Source organism: Podarcis erhardii, assembly GCF_964252035.2.
Source record: "Podarcis erhardii genome assembly, chromosome: 2".
In the NCBI taxonomy this organism is placed as follows: domain Eukaryota; kingdom Metazoa; phylum Chordata; class Lepidosauria; order Squamata; family Lacertidae; genus Podarcis; species Podarcis erhardii.
Window position 1 is genome coordinate 54,127,498 of NC_138498.1, and position 21,789 is coordinate 54,149,286.

The 21,789-nt window shown below is 41.5% G+C and overlaps 1 protein-coding gene across 3 annotated transcripts in view; it reads left to right on the forward strand.

Moving 5' to 3' along the window:
• The first annotated feature begins 888 nt into the window (after nucleotides 1-888).
• Nucleotides 889-21,789, forward strand: part of JAKMIP2 (janus kinase and microtubule interacting protein 2) — an 84,541-nt gene continuing 63,640 nt past the window's right edge. For 2 of the 3 annotated variants that reach the window (XM_081852053.1, XM_081852055.1), the window contains exon 1: nucleotides 890-1,122. The gene's annotated coding sequence lies outside the window, so the exon portion shown is untranslated. Of the gene's footprint in view, nucleotides 1,206-21,789 lie in introns of all 3 variants that reach the window. The other variant, XM_081852054.1, reaches the window with a different exon arrangement.

The window sequence follows — 21,789 nt, forward strand, 5'->3', positions numbered from 1 at the left end:
AATGTGGACTCTTAACAATGCATTGGTAATTTAGACTCTGAAAACTACTCCAAATATTTTAGCAATTAATGCATCATTAATTGGGTATATGGTTAGTTATCTTGATGCCATTTGTTTTTACTGTTGTTACCTGCCTTGGGCACTGTGTGGAAAAACAGAATGGAATGCTAAAGCATAAATGAAAGAGGCCACAGAAAGGACACCCGTGCTATAACTGCTGTGCTATCCAGACCAGAGCTGAATATATATTTCAGATTTATCGTCTGCATCGAGGGAGGGCAGTTTGTAGTCTTAAGGTACCAGCAATAAGCTCAGCAATTTCACAGTCAGCCTTTTTCTCACACCCACATTTACATATTGTTTATCTCACATTTAAAGCAGCAAGCAGAGTCAGGCTGGGTTGCCATCTCTTAACAAGTCCTTAAAGATCCATAATTATTATGTCCTTCAGTTTGACTTTCCCAGAGTAGAATTTAACCCCTATTTATCATTGAGATGGTGGGAGCTGCTTATCTAATATAAGGACTCTCTCTCTCTCTCTCTCTCTCTGTGTGTGTGTGTGTGTGTGTGTGTGTTGAGGGAATTTCCTGTTAATAGGAATGTGGATTGTGTTCAACGCCCTGCTCTGACCTCCTTGGGTGAGAAATTCACCCTCTTCCCCCCTCCACCAATAATAGTACCCTCTGAAGTGATTTGCTTGCCTGTCAAAAGCAGCTTTTCATTGCTAAAGATACTGAATCTCTCTCCTTTTCTCCTCGCCCCCCCCATCTCCTTGCTTCCCTTCCATCTTTCATGGCCGTTGCCATGGCGCCCAGGGAGAGCAAAGCACCGCAGCAGGGGAGGGGGGAAGGAGGCGGTCCATGCTGCAATTTCCAGGCTCTCTCCTCAGTGAGCTCATCAACCTCCTCCTCCAAGGAGGGAGGTGGCTGAGGCTCTGTCTATTGCTGGTGGGTGGGTGGTTTCCATCCTCAGCATCACCAACCAAAGGAGGGGGGGGGATAGAGAGAGCGAGAGCAAGAGAGCAGTTGCTGATGTTGTGCCTGAAGCAACCTCAGTAGAAGGGAAAATGGATCCAGCTTGCACATCCCTCGCCTTTCAACACCTTCCCTTGGTTTCAGCATGGTGAGCATAAGCAACAGAGAAGCATCGGCTTCATTGCTGCTTTCCTTAATCATCTCTAAATCCAATGGCAATCGATATTTGAGGTGTGCTCTTTTCTGTATGAGCATCCTAACCATGTAACAATGACTTTCATCGGAGCCTCTGGAAAGGGTGGAGGAGGAAGGATGGGAGGGGTGTTGTGGGAGAGAGGGGAAAGGAAGATGGAGAGGGATGAAGGCTGATTAGGCGCCGTCTTAGGAAATGCGGCTCAAAGATTAATTGCAACTGCCTTCTTGCCTGTAGATTTAGCAAGGAAAGATGCTTTTGTTTGTCCTTTTCCATTGAAATATGGGATGCCTTGTGGATGTCTATCAGCTTGAAAATGCAGTTGTTATTTCTGTGATGTTTTAATCCCTCCTTGTAATTGCCCAAATATTGGGCTGGGCCTCAGCCAGCTGCAGTAAAGCCAGAAATAAGCAATGTCGGATCCTGTCAATGGCTGATCGATGGATAATGTTTACTGCTAGAAGTGTGTGTGTGTATCATTTGGAGGCATTGCTGAAAGGTTCAGGTCGGATGCAGTTGGTGTGTAGGTGTGTGTGTGTGTGTGTGTGTGCACGCACGCACGCATGTATGTATGCATGCATGCCACACACATCTGGGTCTCTTTGTAGGTTTCTACCTACAGCACATGTGCTGTTTTCCTTGCCAGTGATTGATTGACAATGTCTTCCACTCAGGCTGGTATGAGCTATCTATGGCCTCTTGGTTTCATTTCAGCCACTCGGGACGGATCTATATCCTTCATTTGGTGTGCTATATGGCCTCTCTTGGTCACTGCCCTCATGTCCTACTTGGGGGCTTCCAATAAAGATCTGGTTGTCCACAGAAGACTGAACTAGGCAGGCCTTAGATCTGATCCAGAAGCATTGCTCTTATTACATTTTTTTTATGACAATAAGATAAATATTTATCAAATTTTAACTGAATTGATTTTTGGAGAGTGGGGGAAGAATAGTGGCAACCCATATTGAGCAAACCTCCATTTTGATACTTCAGAACCTGAAAAACCAAATCACTATTTCTCCACACTCCCATCTCCATTCAGTCTTCCTGGATGTATGCATCATCTTCTTGAATTATAGAAAGTAGGTTTTTGTTATGAGAATCACTGGTTTAACCCTGCAAAAATTATTTTGGTCACAGTTTTTTAAATGAGTACATCTACTATTGTATACATTCAGGGCAGAACAGTCATGATATATGTTCCAGGTCAATTTATATTTTTATTCTTACAACAGTAATAAATCTACACAGCAATGACTTAAAGAGGCAGATTCAAAGCATTACTTTACACTACGTAGATTTGATGTACTGCGTGGGCTACTATAGTTCCGGACAAAGCATGGCACCATATAAGTCAACACTGGTTGTGAACCCCCAGTTCATAGCAAGCAGTATGTGCTCTCTGTATCCATGGTAAATTGTAGGGTTTGCTGAGGTGATCGCTGATCCTGAGGTTTAAAAGACACCTTGATTCATCTTTATTTGGGACAACTGCTTAAGTAAATTGAGGCTACAAGTGAGTTTTTAGAAAATGAGAAAATCACAATCCGTATCACAATCCCATAGTCAATATGTTTGGTCTGAGTAGGAGAGGGTTCAATAAAAGAACCCAAGTTATTTGAGATGATCATTTCTTAAATCTTATGTTTCTTTTGCACCAGTAATGTGGCAAATGTGGTGGAGGACACAGAAATGACAGTTCTTGCTCCCTGGGCTCACAATGAAAAGACGTTTCCAGCCAATTTACCGTACAATACATGCACACTTGTTTCTCATTCATAGCACACCGTCTCTCTAGCTCCCCTCAAGATACTGCATTCTCCCACAAATGCATTGTCCTTTTTAGGAGGACACTTAAGAATGGGAAGTGTGAATGAAACAGACAGGGGTTTGAAAACACGCCATACTCAATGGAGAATCAGAATCTGCTGCTGATTGGCTATAGTTGATGACAAAACCTCTTTTTGTTGTCAGACTGCTTTTAACAGAATTCTGACCTGGGGAGAGGGGTTGTTACAGACCATAGGGACCCAACCATAAATCCAAAATTAAATTTAACCATACAGTTGAATATGCTGAACAGGAAAAGAACGTATGAACAGGTATGAACAGGCTTGGTATTATACAAATAAAAATAAAAATACGAACCGATCAAATAAATTTATTTAACCTTGTCACTTCTACTTTCATTCCTTATTTATTATCTTTGGGGGTGGGAACAAAAGCTTTCTCCGCTGTGGGAAGACCATTTGAGTCATAAACCCTATACATATGATCTCCCTTGAGGAATCACTAAATTTTATCACTAGTAAAGAACTAGTCTTCTCCCAGCTGCTGTGTATACTGCTACTAGGTCAGTTGTGTGTGAAATGAGGCAAGGCATGTAACTAGTAACTATTGTTTGTGTCAACAAGTCATGGAAGAGCTGTGCAGCAAAGTGTGCTTTCTGCCACTGTGGATGAGCAGAATTATTTGGCAAGAGAGCCTGGTTATGTCTTTGGAGAGGCAGAAGGATGGGGTGAAAGGAACTTTGTCTCAAAACTTTTAGCAGTCAGAATATCTCTAGGCAAAGGTGTGTGTCCCCCTCCCCCCCCCACACACACACTTTCCTAGATCACCAGATGGAGGCGTTGATACAAAAAGGAGATGGCAGGAAATAACTGGAGGAGTGGGGATAATAGGATAGCCTTGTTGTCTTGTGCAGGTAACCATATTACTGTTCACCATATTTTTTAAAAAAAGAAAAGAGTTTTTGGATCTGTTCACTCTTATCAACCTACCCACTCTTTGAGATCGGTGAGGATGTCTATGTATTGTTCTTCACAGAGGGCAGCCCTACAAGAGCTCTCTGAGGACTATTTGAAGGAATCCTCTATTTAGAGCGCTGTCCAGTCTGAATTCCATTCAAAGAACACCAAGAAGGAAGAGCAAGGGCCTAGGAATTGCCCATCAGTGGACTGCAGACTAAGCAGTCATATCAGACATGTGGTCAGTCACAATCTATCAAGCCAGGGTTTCCCAAACTTTGGTCTCCAGCTGCTGTTAGACTACAACTCCCATCATCCCTAGCTAGCAGGACCAGTGATGGAAACCATAACCCCCAAACATCTGGAGATGCAAGTTTAGGAAGCACTGTTTCAAACTGGTGAGATGCATTTCATTTATTTCTTAATTGCAGTAATACTTTCTAAAGTTTTCAACTGCACATTTGCACATGCAACATTTATGCAAATCTGGCTCAACTCTTGCCTTTTTCTGGTGACATGCTAAGATCAGATTAGGAGATCCTCCCTGCAGGCCTGCTGGTGAGATGAATTCGGTTGGCTGCCCATTGTCCAAGGTCAATGCCCCTGTACTGAAGCCCAGCAATCAGAGCACAGTCCCATAGAGATCGAGGACCAGCCAAGCCAAACTCCATCAACATGGGCAGTTGAGCAGACACAACACCTCAGCTCTGCTTCCCTTTTATACTTTGCATGCTGACTGCAGCATCTGGGCTTGATGAGGCAGGTGACCTTCACCTGCTCCAAGCCTACTCCAGGAATCACACACCTCCCAGAGCTAGTGAGCCCTTGCTTCCCTCAGCCTCCTAGAGAAGCACTCCTGCTGCTCCCTACGCTGCTTCAGAGCCCACCTTGTTCATGGAGACAGGTGATGGATCCTGCTGCTCTGGTTTCTATACAATGACCTCCATCCCCTCGCCATCCTCCATCGCCCTGTGAGTACTTCCTTCCCCATCACCTCCTTGCCCCAGTGTGTCCCAGTCCCTGTTATCCTTCCAGTTCATGACACTTGGAATGTCCTGGGGATGAGCCGGTGCTTATGGCCAACTGAGTTTGATGAAAGCTCAGCACCCGAAGATGCACGTTTTTTGGTACTGCGCTCTCACATCCCGGTTTTCATCAGGGGAGTATTGAAGAGTGTGCCATTCTGCTCCTCCGGTAGTTTTGCCTTACTGGAATGTGTCCTTGAAGGTAAACAGCATTTCCATGCGCTCTGGCACCGGCTCCCTCGGCCTGAAGCGAGATGAGTGTCGCAACCCCATAGTTGCCTTTGACTGGACTTAACAGTCCAGGGGTCCTTTACCTTTACCTAATCCCCCTGGCTTGCAAGGAAAGGGAATGTTGAGGTGTGTGTGCAAAAATGTCTGACATTGCATGGTGTGTTGTGCAAAGGTTAGAATCCCATCCACCTTTGCCACTGACTCCACCCACTGTTGGCATGCAGCCCATGGAACATTGCCCACAAGAGGATATGGTCCTCAGGCTGAAAGAGGTCCCCAACCCTGGCCTAGTCAAACTGGCTTACAACCCAGCCAATGGCTAAATACAGTCTGTATGTCTCTGTTTGGTAGGAAAGGAAAACAGCAGCTGAAAGCAGCTAGGTCGTTCATTAAATGCATGAGAGGGTGTCTCAACAATTTAATTATTATTAAGACTGTAATCCAGCAGGGAAGAGGATGGGGTTTTTTTTTCTTTCATTGCTACAAGAGATGACTAAGCTTATGGTACTCATGTCAGGAAAATATATGTAATATTACTAACAAATTCAAGCCCAGAGCAATGGTCAAATTTATGCTTCCACAACCCATCACTTTACTGTATTTCATGGTAATGTATTCTGGATAACATTACAATTTCACAAATCGGTTTATAAATGCATATGTGGGCCTCATATTTCTACCACTGAAATTGGTATAAATGCCAAATAACTGGAACAAAATTAGTGGATCAAATTCCCCCTTACATTAAAGCTGTCTTCAGATGTTCAGCCGCGATATGTGAGGCCAAAAGTGTGTTAAGCAGGTGGGGGAAACATGGGTTGACTTTGCTGCCAATGTCTCTGAGCACTGGACATGCCCACTCTACCCCTGACCTTTGCATGTTTAGAGCAAAGGTCTGTAAGGGGCTTGTTAGCAGGAACCCTGAAGGCTAAAAGGCTTACAAGCTCCCTTCACAACTTCATACCAAACACACACAAAGTTTGGGAGTGGAGATGACGTGCCAAAAATGTTGGAGGCAGGACTTAAACCTGCCTGTATCTATCCCTACATGCCTTTTCTCTCAGGTGCCTGAACAGGGCTCCAAATATATTCCATATATTTTCATAGGAGTGTAGTTCACTGGCGATGTATTAACCACTTCCTAGCTGCATGCTTTCCTAGCATGTTAAGAAGAACCATTTTCGTACCAGTTTTTAAGTTTGTAATTTGGGCAAATGTTGATGCCTGAGTGGACCTCTTTCTTCATATACACTTCCCACTTGGTGCTATGTTGATTTCCACCCTTTGCCTCCTGTAAAGCAGAAGATAAATAATGACTGGCAGCTCAGTTAGAAGGAAGCCTCATTGAATTAAACAGGGCTTACAGATGGAAGCCTGTGCCAATAAATGCACCCCAAGTACATCAGGGTCTTTTTTGTGGTACTTTCTATGGACACTGTACCCATGGCATGTACATCTCTTGTAAAAAAGTGCTCTTACCTATGTCTGACTATCAAACACAGGGATCATGGGGTGGAGAGAGCTCTTTTGTAAAGGAATGCTCAGAGATGCTTCCTGCCAGGTGCACATATCATCCATGGCTGCACAAATTATGACCCACCAGCCCAAAATGCCAGCCCACCAGGGACTCAGTGAGCCTCTAGTTTTTGCTGCCGAGAACTGTAGTCAGAAGGCACTGTCACAATCATGACAGGCCACATAACATGGGTGCTGGTCTGCATTTAGCTTGGTGGGTCAACTTGTGCTGGCCTGACCTACTTGCTTTACCTGATAAGGTGGAGCTGATTGGCTATGAACATGGCTTTTAGAATGCATCCTATCTCAACACATTAAAGCTGGTAGTTAATAAAAAAGGACTAGCTACACACACACACACACCAATTCCCAGAGGCTGCTATGAATTTCACTCTCATTTCAGTGGAACAGGGAATATTGATGAGCAGTCTAATGCTACTGTTGACACACATGCTGCTGCTGATGAATCACAGTGTATATAGCACTGGTGGTTGTGGAGGGAAATCTTAACAGATGTGGATAACGACCATCTATCACTTAGCATACCACTGGTTTCTTCTTGGTAAGTCACTCAGTGTTTCCTCTGCTTTATCTGCCAACCACCTCTCCCCATGTGGACAGAACTAAATCCTTCTTGTTATGTCATCATTAAACCACTTGTATGCAAATGGTGTCCGTGACTTACTTGTGGCTTGCAGAGTTCTTAGCATGAAAGTGATTATTATGGTACTGCATATACAAAACAAGAGGTTCTTCAGCAGTGACACCAACAATATCGGTGTCTACCCAAGTCACATGCAGCGCAAATGGAGGTGCTTATATCTCTACTTTGCATTCACTAGTGGACACCATGACAGCAACTATTTCTGATCGCTGCACAAAGCTCCCTCTGGAGCACAACAAGCCATCTGACAACTGTCCCCTTATAGGATACAGGATCATTTACACTTCTTAGAACTTCTTGCAACTTAAGGAGAAAATACCAGATTGCATCCGTTGGCTGCAGTAAAAATTCTATCATAGATTGAACCCACCCTTTATTTATTAAAAAGTCAAGCATTTACAATTTTAAATGCATAGTGCAAATGAGACCTTGATCCCAGCAAGTGATGCCAGTGACTGAACTCCTGTGGCCCTGCTGCTAAGATGTGGTTCTTGCCCTGCATTGGACACGATCATGAAACACTGTTCCAGTTACAGATAGGTAGCCGTGTTGGTCTGCCATGGTCAAAACAAAATAAAAAAATTCCTTCCAGTAGCACCTTAAAGACCAACTGAGTTAGTTCTAGGTATGAGCTTTCGTGTGCATGCACGATACAGTGTATCTGAAGAAGATACACGATACAGTGTATCTGAAGAAGTGTGCATGCGCACGAAAGCTCATACCTAGAACTAACTCAGTTGATCTTTAAGGTGCTACTGGAAGGAATTTTTTTATTTTGTTATGAAACACTGTATAACTGTGCCAGAGTTATCTTAAGTAAGCCAGAGAGAGGAGAATTGGCAAGTTGCTAAGGTGGTGGAGGGCATAATGTCACAGGAAAAGATGTCCTTTTTGAAGTGTAAAGGTGTTCTGGGGAAAAGGAGGAGGATGTAGGCAGAACCATATTGGCATCTGCTGGAGGTGCCCAAAACCAGGAGCCATGACTGACCTTTGCTTGAGGAAGCTATGAGTGCAGCAATGAGACACTCTTAGGGCATAACATTCTGCACCCTCTCCATTTACTTTGGGTGTAAATATGTGTAAAATAAACCATATTTCTTAAAGACACTGGCCTCCACTGTGCCTAGATTTCCCCAACAGAAACACAAACCTGGGTGAGCATCTAGAGCCCCCCGGGAATCTTTCTACTGCTCTGCAGAAATTGATGGTGGCGTGCAACCTTCATAACTATATATAGAGACGGGTTGGGGGGGGGAGAGTGCTTCTCTGAATGTTTAATTTCTTTGAAACAAAACTATGTGGCTTACAAATGCAAGCTATAATTTTCCATGTTCTCTGTGGAGAAAGAGGGACTGTTCAGCTATTTTGTCAATTAGCACTAAAAATACCTTATCAAAAATGTGTGGGTTTGCTTACTCTCTCTGTGGTTCTTGCCTGAAAAAATCCAACAGCAGCATTCTTGTTTTCACTTAATATCCGCCGTGTTGTGCAGGAGGATAGGTGGTCCTGTGTCCTACTTTACAGATCCTGGCCCGTCTGGTCACAGTCTTACCTACAGTAATGAGACATAATGTATTTCGATTTGAATTATTGCAGTTATTCCTAAACTTGTACCTATACACAGAAATTGGCATTTGCAAATGTTATGCTAATATGTGTACTTCTTGATCCTCTTGTGTTTTCCTGTTTGCAATGTGCAAGTGACCTCTCTAAGGAGCATGGAATTTTTTTTAAAAAGAGGAACAGATTACTATATCAAGTTGACATTTATGTGACTGTCAGATTCTGAAGATGACACAGCACCACCAATCATCTTCACTAAAGCACAGAACTGGTATTGTAACTTTGGGGACTTCTTTCCTATGGGTAGAGGTGGATTTGGGGCAGTGCAACTGGTTCCACCATAATAGGAGCTGAGCCTAGGGGGCACCACAGGGTGTTGCAACTATACCTGAAGGAGCATCTCCACCCCCATTGTTCTGCCTGGACACTGAGGTCCAGCTCTGAGCACCTTCTGGTGGTTCCCTCACTGCGAGAAGTGAGGTTGCAGGGAATTCTCGGTAGTGGCACCCACCCTGTGGAACGCCCTCCCATCAGATGTCAAGGAAATAAACAACTACCTGACTTTGAGAAGACATCTGAAGGCAGCTCTGTTTAGGGAAGTTTTTAATGTTTAATGTTTGATGTTTTATCATGTTTTTAATATTCACACAGAGTGGATGGGGAGACCTGATCAGATGGGTGGGGTATAAGTAATAAACACAGTAATAAATAAATAAATAAATAAATAAATAAATAAATAAATAAATATTATTATTATTATTATTATTATTATTATTATTATTATTATTACATAGTTGAGCAAAATGGAAGGCAAGAGGCCCACTTACTTATGCTTATGTTCAGTGGAACTTAATTTTCAGTAGGCATGTCTAAGATAACCTATTTCTTTAAAGCAGACATAATAATGTTTACTACATGTAAGCCTTAATTATTTTCTGCAGATTTCCTTAGGAATAATTTTATGTATGGTTATAGATTTCATAAGTATTACTATACACATATCTGCACTTAGCTACTGCTGTGATATATTGATGCAATAAACAACACAGGTTAGTTGGTAGGCATTCCAAGTCACCAGTATGCTTACAGTTTCATTTCTACCCTTCAGTTTGGGCCAGAATTTCACTAGTGGTGTCGCTGCAGACTTTTTCTAGTCTGCCATAACTGATTTATTTTCTGTCTGTGTTTATTATTTTTAATTAATATTCAAGGAATTGATTGTTGTGCTGCTTTTATTGATTTGTTTACTGCATTGTGCATTGAGGAAAGTGATGAGATGGTGATGTGTTGCAGTAATTGTGGCAATAATTAGCCAGAGAAATTTGTCCTGGTAGATTGCTTCTCCCCCAAACCAGCCTCCTGGTCTCTCTTTTTAAATACTGAATACCACTAGCCAGCCCCCAGCCCCCTCACTCCCATTCTGAAATCAGCAGCTGATCTTGCATGACCGCCCAGATAAATTGTCAGACTCCTTGTGATTTCTTTATTTTATAATCTCAAAGCAAAGCCACTTTCCCTGGGAAGCTTCATGCACTAAGTACAATTAACTGCCAGCTAAGATAGGTCTAAAAATATTAGGGTAATGGACAGAGAATGAGCTTCTTCAGAATCCATAGCTGAAAAATGTGTGTTTTCAAATCTCCTTTGTAAGTGAAGTTTTTTATTTAACAGGCATTTTAGTGGTATGCCTGTGTAGAAAATAACCAATAACTGCGGAAGGCTTCTTAGTGGTGCTACTGAGCCAAGGATAATCTGTGCACACAGTACAAAGGCTGAGCTTTTGAACTACTTCATATATTTTGTAGGTCACAGACTGACCTATATGATTTCTCTTCCTTTGTTTAAGCCACTGCTGTCTGTGGTCAGTGCATTAGCCTGTAGGCTGAAAGCCCCACAACAATACAAACAAGCTTCCTTCCACTTATGGCCAGTATGATGGATACAATTCATATATATATATATATATTGATGAAATGTTTTACCAGCAATATCATTCCTCTTCCTTGGGTATCTCAAAGAAGTCAGGGTGTTGGTGAGGAACCTGTAGCCATCCAGCGTCCATCACACCGAGCCAGCATGTCCACGGGACAAGGATGGTGGAAGGTGTAATCTGGAGGGCATCACATCAGCTTTCTCTTGTGTAGACAAGTACCAATAGCAGATTTGAAGGCATTCACATTTTCAACATCATATATATATAGAGAGAGAGAGATAGACATAGAGAGAGAGATAATTTTTATTAAATTTTCTGTTTTACAATTTAAAGTACTCATTTTTATATCCTTAAGATATCCCCCTCTCTTTCCATGGTTCATTTTACATATCATAAATCCCTGCATATTTAACAAAAGCTATACCATTCAATATTCCATTATTACATCCATCCAAACTTATTTACACTGTTGAAGTACTTTTTTGGGGGGACAGGAGGCGGGCAGGTGTGGAGGATTCCCTGGTCCTGAATGGGGTAACTGTGCCCCTGAAGGACCAGGTGCGCAGCCTGGGAGTCATTTTGGACTCACAGCTGTCCATGGAGGCACAGGTCAAATCTGTGTCCAGGGCAGCTGTTTACCAGCTCCATCTGGTACGTAGGCTGAGACCCTATCTGCCTGCGGACTGTCTCGCCAGAGTGGTGCATGCTCTGGTTATCTCCCGCTTGGACTACTGCAATGCACTCTACGTGGGGCTACCTTTGAAGGTGACTCGGAAACTACAACTAATCCAGAATGCGGCAGCTAGACTGGTGACTGGGAGCGGCCGCCGAGACCATATAACACCGGTCTTGAAAGACCTACATTGGCTCCCAGTATGTTTCCGAGCACAATTCAAAGTGTTGGTGCTGACCTTTAAAGCCCTAAACGGCCTCGGTCCAGTATACCTGAAGGAGCGTCTCCACCCCCATCATTCTGCCCGGACGCTGAGGTCCAGCGCCGAGGGCCTTCTGGCAGTTCCCTCATTGCGAGAAGCAAAGCTACAGGGAACCAGGCAGAGGGCCTTCTCGGTAGTGGCGCCCACCCTGTGGAACGCCCTTCCAGCAGATGTCAAAGCGATAAACAACTACCTGACATTCAGAAGACATCTTAAGGCAGCCCTGTTCAGGGAAGTTTTTAACATGTGATATTTTACTGTATTTTTGGTTTTTATGGAAGCCGCCCAGAGTGGCTGGGGAGGCCCAGCCAGATGGGCGGGGTATAAATAATAAATTATTATTATTATTATTATTATTATTATTATTATTATTATTGAATTTTTCTTAATGCTGCCAGCATTTTCTCTGTACACAGCTATTTCCCATATATTCATTGAACATTTTTCAATCTTCTCTAAATGTATGTTCTTCTTGTTCTCTTACTCTATATGTTAAGTCGGCAAGCTGCACATACTCTGTCAACTTAAGTTGCCATTCTTCATTGGTTGGGACCTCGCTTGTTTTCCACACATTTTCAACATCTTAGACACATTTGGAATATTATCCTTTGCTAGATTTGCCTTACAGGCCTTGGTTAGACTTTTTAAAGGGATTCTTCAGGTAGGACTTGTTTGCTTAGAACAATCAACCAATGGCCAAACTATGCCAAGGCGTGGTGGCATAATCAGAACAGCCTAGTTGGGATCATAAAACAGTCCAAACTCCATAAAAGGAGAACACACACACACACACACACACACACACACACACACTTTTTATTGCCGCCCGAAGACCCGCAATAACAATTTCAAAAGCAAAGTATAGCAGCATATGGAAAATATGATTTGGTGCTCCTTTTTATCAAAGGATCACTCTAGCCATTGCATGAAAATTTCACATAGCAGATCTTATCCTGGATCAGCCTAAGCCTGTCATTTTAAATATATTTAAAATGGAGTAAACCCCACTGGATTAAGTGCGACTGAGTAAACATGCACAGGACTGCACTACATGTAGATTTTATAACACAGTGTAATTTAACAGAATGATCAGTCATTCAAAATTTTGACTCAATAAAATCATCATTTTATAGTTCAGATTGGGCAAAATAAACACAGTAAATGGACAAAAGTACAAGGATTCACAAAATTTTTAGGGGTATGCATACCCGTGCATCCCTCTTCCTCCCCCTCTGAAACAAAGCACTGCTCACAGGTATGGGAGTACTGATTAGAGAAAGCATTGCAGGTTTACTTTTTCAGAGTTGCTGCTGTTAATAATGATGATCCCTGTTGGCTTTTGACTGTTTCCATTGAGCTAGAAGCTTTGAAGCTTTGTGGTGGCAGGGGGGTGTTGTTCACATTTTAGATAGGGACCCAGTGGTAATGTGTGGTTTGGTAAGCAACTGGTGTTGAAATGACCAGCCTTTCATAGAGCTGTAAACATGGCAAGAAATCATGAGTCAATAGAACACATCTTACATATTACATATATTTACGTGATGTGCCTGACAAAATTTACATACTGTTTGATTGTAGTAAAACCTCTAAGCTGTTTACAAGAACTATTTGAACCAAAAAATATTGTGAAGGCTTATACTAATGGAATATAGAGTGTGCAAAAGTTCAAGAATTCTGAGTAAGGATAGTTTAGTAGCACATTCCAGGTCTTAAAATTGGTGTAGTTACATTGTTCAACACATTATGCAATCAAAGTTGTGTACATTATAAGTATTCCACAGGCTTCTGCTCATAGTTACTGAACAGGTTTGCAACAAGATATAGATAAAGGATCTGTGGATTTGAGAGCCAGGTCTGGGATAAATCTTGGCCATTCTGAGCAAATACCAGCAGCATTAGCATGTGGGATTGAAACAAAAGGGAAATTGGTTTTCCTCGCTCATTAGCACAAGCTTAATGAGGTAATGTATGTATTACAGATGCTTTCCTACATCTGGGATAGATAGGAGTGCTCCCGAAATCTACAGAGAGCAGCTATGTGTGTACTTAAAAGGCAAACAAATCCTGTGTTCTCCACTTTTCACCACAGAGAATTGTGACACTGAGTCACTGAACAAGGTCACCCAGCAATCAACTGTCAGAGATGAGAAGGCATTCAAGCCTATTCTGATTCTTGCTGGGTTTTCTCTCGCACTAAAAAGAGACTAAAAGGTGTTTTACATTGTCTCCAAAAAGCCTACCATCTGGACGCCCAGTTTAGTGCAGGGCACTGTGATTAAAATAATAATAATGTTGTAGGATTTTTTGTGATTAAAAAAAAATACTGTTGGAAATGTGTCCATGTCCACATTTCAAACTATGAGTAACAGGAGAGCAGAGAATGCCCTCTGTTTCTGCAACCGCTGCATTACCACATGATACTGAGTGATTTGTAAAGTGCTTCAGGATGCTCATGATTTCAAAAGAAGCTCTAATGGAAGGGGGAGTGGGTATCCCTTTCATTCTGCTTATGTGCCACTTAGATCACTTTCTTGTCATCATTGGAGACTGTAGGGGTATTCACTGGTTCACATTCAACGCATGCACAATCCGTGTACCAGTGTACACAAACAAATGAACTGCACACTCATACTATCATTTACACGTAGTGTTCAATGATTGTACAGTCTGTGTACACAACAGTTAAGCTGTACACCAACACTTGTACATGCATAGAGACAGCTTGCACCTGTGTTCAGTGTAACATGAGACTGTGCCTTGCTTCACTGTTCATGGGGATTTCCCTCACCTTCAGCTAAGGGAAGGGAAGGAAAACAACGTTGCATTTTTGAAGTTTAAATTGTGAGACAGAGGATGTCAGGTAGAGAGTGGGAGGTTTTGAGCTAGAGGTGGCTGAACTGACTTGGAAGCAGCTTGGAGGGATCTGCAGGAGTCCATCTTGTTTGGGGGATCCAATCCGTGTATGTGCATGATTTTATTTGATTTGGGAAATAAAATACATGCAAATGCATGCACGCATATATCCAAATACATCTATCTATGTCAAACAACTATAAATACAAACGATATGATAAATTCCAAAATTATAAATTTATAAACTATCACATAGAAAAACTAGTATACCTATCAATGTTTGTATTGTATCTATTGTTCAGGAATTTGGTTCAAGGAACCCATTAATTTTTTTACATTTTCTCTCTCTTGTTTTCCATCTCTCAATCTTGCTGACTCTGTAAGCTTATGCACCACAGCTACCTTCCAAAATGTTGACAACCATTCTTTTACTCTTTCTTTTTGCGCCAGCAGCATACGAGCTGCAACTATTCAATTCCTTATCAACTCCTCAAATTCACTCAAGGGGTCTAAGAAGCAGCATGTTATCGTTGAATGGGTTTTAATTACTGTTCCCTAGAATCTATTGATTAATTGATTAATCTTCTGATTAAACCAAGGTGCTGGGTTCTTTTGGCGGCTTTGCTTCCTGCTTTTGCTTGTTTCCACCCTGCACTTCTTATCTATTTGTAACTCAGACAGAGTACAAGAATTCCATAGGTATCCTGTGGTCTCCCATTCAAAGAATACTCAGCCCTACAGCATGGCTGGAACACAGAGGAAACTGCCTAAGGATCCATCTAGCTCACAAGCCTGGCAGCAGCATTCCAGGGTTTCAGGTGGAGGTGCTGGGGGTGGATCCTGGAACCTTCTGTGTGCAAAGGACATGCTCTACTGCTGAACTGTAGCCCTTCCTCCTCATGGCTCATGTCCTCAGGGAGGTGGGGAGCCTTTCCTACTGATGCCAGGAGTAGGATCTATTGTACCCTTGGAGAGAAACTGTGCACTGCCAAATGAGCAAATAAGGGCTCGCCTGAAAGCAGAGTACCACAGCAGCAGTTTTTAGAAGAAATTCAAGCAACCATGAAGGAGAATCTGGAAGCAGCTGGCAAGCTTGTGCTGTGGAGTGTTGCAGTAAATACTGGGCATCCATAGACTTTGTCTGCCTAGCTCAGGGTTCTAGCTTGGCGCAGTGATTCTCTAGGATTTCAGATGAATATTATCCAATGATGGGTGTTGGACCTGGCACCTTCTGCAAAGCAGATGCTCTGTGGCTGAGAGCCTGCCAAGCAGTGTTAGGAATAAAGAGTCATGGGAACTAGAAAAGCATTTGGGACAGAAGTCAGTCAGCTGAAGTCTGCAGCCATGAGTGAGGAAAAACTTTTTATAGACACACACTCTCTCTCACTCTCTCTCTCTCTCTCTCTGTGTGTGTGTGTGTGTGTGTTTAGTATCCCCTGTGCATCCATGCAAGTGAAAATGCAGATAGAAATGCAAAGGGGGGGAGACCTTAAATACTTACTTTATCCCACTTGAATCCCGTGAAAATCTCAATCTCTAATGTTGCCTGATTCTATGTGAGTGTGAATGGTGGGAAGGGTGTATGTTAGGAATGTGTGTCTGATTAGAGTATTAAGAGTATGTGGTGTGGTAATGCAAGAATGGCCACTTCCAGAATGTGACCCCTGAGAGAATTCCACCTCAGGCTGAAAAATTTCCCTGCTCCTGCCTTAGTGGGTAGGACCAAGCCCCTATAACTGGTGTAGTCCAGAGGTGGCTGGGGCAAAAACCCAGCTGTTGTGTCTTTGGAACCCCTAGCACAAGAGCCCATTGCAGGGCCCTTGTGGGATGCTTTGCAAAAACAAACAACCAGCTGATAGTCAGATATTTCAAAGTCCTTTTGGCTGAGCCTTGTCTCTACCTGCCCCACACCTGACCCCATAGATAATGTTGGCTGTAGTGTAGGTGGGCCTGGTCTGGGCAAAATGACCCTGTGGGCCAGATGAAGAGGACTGGTGGGCCTAATTAGGCCTGTAGGCTGGAGGTTCACAACCCCTGAGTTCTAGAACTTGCCTAGGAACCAGACCTTCTTTGGGAAAGGCTATGGTTCTACAGCTGCAGGGTGACAGCTCATTCTTAAACTAGTTATTTTGCCTGTAGTCTGTGGGGATCAATGAATGTTCCCCTACTGGCAGCCAATAACTGGAAATCTCTTCTGCCTCTGGAAAGCGACACCCTTCAGCAGAGAAACAGTGTTGTTTCTGAATTGCAGAGAGGTAGATATTGAGTCTTTAGTCTTCTCTCATCCAAAGCGGGGGGTGGGGGTGGGGTAGAATACCCAGGATATCTACAGAAGTGGGAAGCTCTTCACAATATAAAAACAATTGGCTCTCCAAGGAGACTTCAATGGAAGGAGATATATTTGCCATCAGTTGATTGCCCTGCTTTGTGCATGTCAGTGGCATGTTGATTTATTTAGGGGGGAAACGCCAAGGAAAGAGCAGTTGAAGGCCAGCAAGTGTTTTTTATTGCCAACACAAATATGTTTTAAAAACACTTCGTGACATGGGGGGCATTAACTTCCAAAAGACCCATATGTTGTCTGTACTGGAAAGACATAGAGATGTGGAAAGGGGAAGTAATGGCAAACATTGATTTGTTTCTTTTGTGTTGGCAAAGGGAATAGCAGCTCAGATGGGTCCCAGGAGAGAATCCTTGATGCAGAGAACCCATAAATGAGCAGGCTAATGCGCATGCTTTCCACAGGCACAGCATAGATATATAAATCCACATTCGCATAGCTATGTCTACTAAAGGAAGGACCACTGGAACGTCACCTGTGCAAAGTGCCAGGCTAAGCATAGTCACCAATAAAACATGGTTTCACTCACCCATAGTCTCTTAAACATGAAGATATAGGAGACATAAATATGCAAAACTGAGACTCAAATGGTCTTTAGTAGCTCATGTAAACATATGCCAAGACTTCACATTCTGGTCCCTATCTCAACAACAACCACAGTTGCTGGCGCATATGATTTGGCTCTTATTGGCTTATGTTTTACTAGATTAAGAAAACTCTTACTATGGGCATGCACCCAAAAACATAGCCTACCCTCATCTGGAAGCTGTGATTCACCTTGGGGACAATGGTGAAGTATTTTGCATTTATGGATTTGAAACAAAATATGTTCAAGAATTCCACAACTCCAGCTAGAGCCAATTGTAACCAATAGGGACATCAAAGCAGCATCCTTCAAACAGGCAACTGAAAGAAGGAAGATGTTGTTAAGGAGGCATTTCTGGCTGGCATTTTGAACTAGATACTAGAAAGCAAAGACAATCCAGAGATTAAAGTACTCCCTCCCTCCCCCCCCACAAAGCTGATTTCCAAAGCTCAAAACGGTACAGTCATACCTTGGCTCCTGAACGCCTTGGGAGTAAAACATTCCGGCTCCTGAATGATCGAAACCCGGAAGTGATTGTTCCGGTTTTTGAACATTCTTTCAGAAGCTGAATGTCCAATGGAGCTCCTGTGGCTTCCGATTGGCTGCGGGAGCTTGCTGCAGCCAATCAGAAGTTGCGCTTTGGAAGTGAAACGTTTTGGAAGTCGAACGGACTTCCGGAACAGATTCTGTTCAACTTCGGAGGTACGACTGTATTAGTTTTAAAGTTCATCAACTCTCATACTGAAAAAATATATCTTCTGTTCTGCCTTTGTATTTTCATAGATGTAGTGAACATACACAGGTATCAACTCATTTTGGTCAGATGTTACAGCTGGTTGAGTCTGTGCCATCACTCCAACTAATAGAATTAATCTGAGCCTTGAAAAGCACAGAGAGGTGAAAGAGAGAAAGAGGGCGTACTTCCCTTCTCCTACTGTTTAAAGCAGCTAGAATCCTAGTTAAAAGAGACCTATAAGACCAGCAAAAGGAAGAAAAACCATGCCTTAATCATTAGTACCTGCAGGGCTTTGTTTGTACACCAGCAGTGTTCACCCATGGCTTAAAAAAAATATCAATATACGAGTACTGATAACTCATTTTTTTTACCAAAAAAAAGAACACCAAGTAGTAGTACCAATATATCTGAGGTGAAAGTTAGGCTACCATGACTATAATTTCTTCAATTCTATTCTTAAAAGCAGCTGCATTGGCTCCCTTCTAATTTTCTGGCAAAGAGGCTGTTAAATTCCCCATCCAACAGATTATTCAGTGGTAGAATGTGCTCCCTTCCAGGTTCACAAGCAGGCATGTGAGGGAAAATCAGTAATAAAAATCATGCTTCACTGCAGTCTTAAACTGAAATATGGAAATGGTTGAAGCCATTTCCAAGAGGAAAACAGCACCACTGTGGGTGATTTTAAAGTGGCCTCCTGTCTCACCGAATCCCTATTCACATATCCCCCCACCCAGAGCCTTTTCAAATAGGTTAAATAACACTGTTTCCAAACAAATCCTTAGGGATGCAGCTATGATTCACTTCCCCCCATTGTAAAAATTGCTCATGTATTCCTACAGTCTTTCTGTTTTGTTATCAGTTACCAGTCCATAAAAAGAACATAATAAGAGCTTGCTGGATCATGCTAGTGGCCCATTTAGTCTGGCATCCTTTTCTCACAGTGGCAAACCAGATGCCTATGGGAAGATCTGTGCTCTTATACTATAGTGTTAAGCCTTTTTTAAAGGAGTCTGTGATGTGTTGCAAAGAGCTTTTGGGAATTCTAAGTATATAGAGTGTCTACTGAATAGATTCAACTACCTATCTGTTGATCCTCTTAAATAACTTGTTGGTGAGACAAGCTTATCCCTTTGGAGAAGCCATGACTTCCCTTGACGAGGCCTATTCTTTTACATTGTTATTTTTTAAAAAAGTTTTTATTTATACTTTTCAGGTTTATACATTTCATTAGTTTTACTATCAATTTAACATTTCAAAGTTTGACTTCCTTCTCCCTCTTTCTGCAGTTCCTTAAATTTATTTTTTTAATTTCTTCTGCATAACCAAATGTCATTTAATTTGCTCATTTAATTAATCTACTTTAAATATATACTCTTATGAAACTGCAGGTTATTACAATAACCCTGCCAATGTTTTTATCTCTTTGCATCTGTAAATATTCAATAAACCATTTCCATAAAAAGTTTGTTATCTTGATTTCTTATTCTTCCGGTAACTTTCGCCATTTCTGCATATTCCATAAGTTTTTTGTATCCATTCTTCCTTTGCTGGGACTTCTGCTTCTTTCCATTTTTGGGTGAGTAGTATTCTTGCTGCTGTAGTAGCATACATAAATAAATTTCTATACAATTTAGGTAGTTCTGTCCCTATAATTCCCAAAAGAAAAGCTTCTGATGTTTTTTTACAAAAGTTATTTTGAACATCCTTTTCAATTCATTATATATAATTTCCCAGTAAACTTTAACCTTACTACAAGACTACCACATATGATAAAAAGAACCTTCTTTCTCTTTACATTACCAACACTAGTTTGATTTAGATTTATACATTTTTGTCAGTTTACTCAATGTTAGATACCAACAATATATTATTTTCATATAATTTTCTCTTAAACCATAACATGCTGTAAATTTTATATCCATATTCCACAATCTTTTACATGATTAACAATCTTAGCCAAAGTCATTAGGACCGGTTTATTTTATTATTATTATTATTTTATTCTTTTGCAATGTAACAAGTTTTATTAATAGTCTTACAATACATTACATATATATATAGTACATCTCGTAGAGTAAATTGAGATTTCAATCATATACACTCACACACAAAAAACACCATATACTTGTCTTTTCTTACATAGTTATAAACCTTAAGCTTCAGCTGTGTTTATGCTACTTTTTTTGCTGTTATTAACAAAGATTATTAACAAAAGTTACTAACAAAATATCATAAAAACTTGACTTCCTGTCAATTCCCATTTTATTCTAATAGTGAATGTACCTACCATTATTAATCTTTTCTTTATATATTCTCTAATACATTCTTACAACAATTTGTACCATTAATCTTCTTTCTCCTAGATTTCTTTATCCAAGTTGATTCAAATGCTGCCATAGACAAAAAACCATTGGTATATTTTTGTATATATCTCTGGTATTTATCCCTTTTTTGTGCAAATTCTTGTCTTGAACTGCCCCTTAGGCTGTTGGTTAATTGTGCCATTTTCACATATTCTTGTAACTTATTCTGCCAATCCATTATAGTCAGAACATTTTTCCCTTTCCAGTTCTTTGCTACTAGTGTTCGGGCTGCTACCGTAGCGTATAGAAATATTTCTCTTAAGTTTTTCGGGATATCTTTACCAACGATGCTTAACAAAAATGCTTCTGGCTTTTAAAAAAATGTTGTTCCAAAGATTTTTTTCAGCTCATCATAGACGAGGCCCCAGAATTCTCTTATTTTTCCTATACGTCCACCACATGTGGTACAAGTCTCCATTACTTTCCCAACACCAACAGTTAATCACGATATTTTTATACTTTCTGGAAAGCCTTGACGGGATAAGATACCATCTCTACTGCATCTTTAGCATGTTCTCTTTAATATTGTAACACGCCGTAAAATTCATAGTTGTTTTCCAAAGGTTTTCCCATTCTGCCAACATTATGGGACCAGTTTATCTGAGATGGAATGTGTCTGTTGGAACTGGTAGGGAAGAAGGCAGAGAAACCAACAGTAAGTGGACCAGAGCCAATGATAGGAAAAGCCAACTAATTTTGTCCCCATTCTCATTCTGCTGAGTTCTACAAGGGTTAACACTGTGACTAAGGCCCAAGAAACTCAGAGTCTGACAGTTATCTCTTTGAGTAGTAAGAAAGCAGGCAAATGAGGTCTGGCTAAGGGCAAACTGGGGTTGCTGGGGCAGGGCACCATTTGCCCTAGTAGACCAGCCCATTCACTGGCTCCCTTGCCTATAATTTCCTGGATCTCTATCTTAAAAACAGTTGGCTGTGTTCTGATTTTCTGGCAAAGAGGATGATAAACATTATCACTATTTAGTGGTCACTCTAGGATTCACAATCAAGAGTGAAAACTGTGTCTCTAGAAGGTGCGTTTAATTTGCTTGACTGCCTTGCTTAACAAAGTCAAAATCAATGTCTTCATTACGGCTCAACTTTAATTGGTTTCAAGTGTTTGTTTAATGATGATT